At 43.1% G+C, this 2,717-nt stretch overlaps 1 protein-coding gene across 2 annotated transcripts in view; it reads right to left on the minus strand.

Moving 5' to 3' along the window:
* arhgap24 (Rho GTPase activating protein 24) overlaps positions 1 to 2,717 on the minus strand; it is a 63,033-nt gene that overhangs the window by 59,130 nt on the left and 1,186 nt on the right. The window lies entirely within an intron of this gene.

Consider the following 2,717-nt stretch of genomic DNA (forward strand, 5'->3'; position numbering starts at 1 on the left):
AAACAGAGGAGAGTGACTTATGGGAGAGTTTTTTTTTTTTAACTCCTCCTGTTGAGAGGCCCAGTAAACTCTGAGCTGTTGTCTGTCTGAATCAATGTTATGCGTCAGGGTCTATTTTGTCTCCACCCTGATTTAGATGCCATATGTGACCCCCCATACCCCCTTTCCCCCCGTCTACAGCTTAGCCCTTTTGGAGTGATACGCTCGCACTCCCCACTGCCCCCTATCTTCTGTATTTTGCTCCTTTGCATGTGTCACAGCAGGTCCAGGAGCTGAGCAGTGACTTGTGAATAGACTCCACTTCATGGACTTTGACTCGTTCTGCATATGTTTGACAGACTGTGAATGAATGAATGCTGCTGCTGCTGCTGCTGCTGCTGCTGCTGCATGGATGAACCACCTGTAGTTTCTCCACAGGTTTAGATGCAAAAGGTCATAAAAACAAAGGGAATGAACTGACACTCACATCTCTAATCATGACATTTGTTTTGTCAAGATCATGTTTGAGGTGTACGTTCTACAGTGTAGCGGGTTAGCGTGCCTGCCTCGGAAGCGTCCTGGCTAGGATTCCCAGAGGAGCCACGTGCTTGATGTTTATTCTCCTCATGTAAGTCACTTTAGATAAAAGCATAAAAGATGCATACAAATGTAAATGTGTAGGTTTGAGAAAACCCTAACCTTGACTCTGCTGAACTGTAAGCCTGCGTCGAGGCTTCCTAGCTAAAGTTTTACTAGCTGGTATCAAGGAAACTTAGCAGATGTTAAAGGCCTGCTTTGACATTTTAGGTTGATTAATTGCAGCCTAAATAGTGAGAAAACTCTTGGAAAACCTTCACCGTTTATACAGCTGAAGCTATAACTGTAGAGTTATAGGCAGATGCCGAGGTCGAGGTCTTAAAATAGTCCTGTGGCCCTGCCTGGCTTTAGAAACCAGAGTGGTGATCTGTTTTCTCATCACCCCGTGAAAGTGCATTTCCACCATGTTTCATCTGGACCCAGACCCTGTCAGTCCGTTCGCTGCAGTCGTCTCCATCCTTTACTGTTTCTTAATAATCAGATGTCACTGTAAAAACCTGGGAACAGTCGAACGCAGCAGCTGACATGGGGAACCTGATCTCTGGGCTTTCCAGCAGCACAGCTCATGCACTGCAGACATTCCTGGCACAGGGGGCTCATCATATCTTCCCTCCTTCGCCCTCGGCTCCTGTGCCATGTTTGCCTTCGCATCGCCCTTTTTCCATTTACACAGCGAGTGAGGAAAGTAAATCCAAACATAGATGGACTTCTTTCTTACTTTCCTCGGCTGATTTCATTCATGTTGCTTGAAAGCAACTTTCCATTCTCACTTTCAGCCGTGTGTGTGTGTTTTGGACAAACCTCACCCGCAGACACAGCACATCAGTCCAGACCTAATTGACTTTTTCTTCGTTGCTTGTTTAGCAACTAGACAACCAGACGGCAGGGTCGGGCGTTTGGATGACACATGCACCGCTCTTGCCATCTGCATGTCCTGCACCAGAATTAGTGAGTGCTTATAATATGCCAGTGTGGCAACGTCAATTAATCTTAATTGTGTGACTAAACCTTGCCTGAGAGAGTGAAGCTGTAATGCTTTCCAGCTGCTCAACATCCATCGCCGTAGTTACCTGAAGTAAAGTGTCTCAGTTGTGTTGTTTCATGCTTTTAGGCTAAAAATAAATAAAATAAAAATGTTGATCAGAGTGCTCTTCACCAAGTATCTTTGTCCAGTTTGAAGTTTTTAAAAAATATTCTTGTGAACCCATTAGTCCGTGGCACAGTCTCTGTTCTGGTGTCAGTACCTGACAGTGTTGCTGGTGTCACAGCTGGACGAGTTCTGCTTTCTCCATTACCACAGTGAGAACAGATCCCATCGATGAACCATTAACTAAAAGAATCAAAACTTTTTTTTTGAAGCCGTGTGGTGTTAGAAGTTTGTTTGAAGTCTAGACTTCAGGGCCTCAAGTTCAACAAATCAAAGGCAGCCTCCGAACCTTCTTGTGGTTTCGGGTTCTACTGGTATAAATCAAACACGTGCACATTATTAAATGGCCTCAGGTTATAGGAAACAGATCTGAGCGGCACAAAGAGCCATATCTGGAAGACAAACGCTCAACGATCACGATCGCAGAAAACCTGTGGGATTTGAACACCGCTGTGGAAAAGTATTGTTGAGTTTATAATCATGACTGGAGGTTATAGTCTGTAAGTCAGGTTTTACTTAGTCAGGTAATAAGAAGGTTCAAAATCCACATGTTAGTTGTGTTAGAAGTCATGAGGATGTTCAAAATCCACATGTTAGTTGTGTTAACTAATTTGCAAAATGAATCAGATTCAACATTTTTGATTAAGTATCGGCGTAGGCAGCATGACGCACACTTTATATCCCATAATTCCACCACTCATCCAGTCACTGTTGCTCTGATACACAGTCGATTCACGTGTTGTTTTCATTTCACCTGAGAAACCTCAGGTTTTAAATACCACATACCACTTTACAGAATCTTGTTCTGTCTCGATTTACCATGATTTATTCCTGATTAATTCTGAGCACGATTAATGATGATTACCTACCATTAACCCACAGCTTCCCTTAATAATTAATATTTAATTTGACAAAACAATAAATTCTTTGACATCCCTAGAAGTAACACGAGTCCATGGAATGTCAGATAAGGTTGAAATGACACCAACGTATA

Source organism: Cynoglossus semilaevis, chromosome 14 (assembly GCF_000523025.1).
Source record: "Cynoglossus semilaevis isolate Cse_v1.0 chromosome 14, Cse_v1.0, whole genome shotgun sequence".
Classification (NCBI taxonomy): domain Eukaryota; kingdom Metazoa; phylum Chordata; class Actinopteri; order Pleuronectiformes; family Cynoglossidae; genus Cynoglossus; species Cynoglossus semilaevis.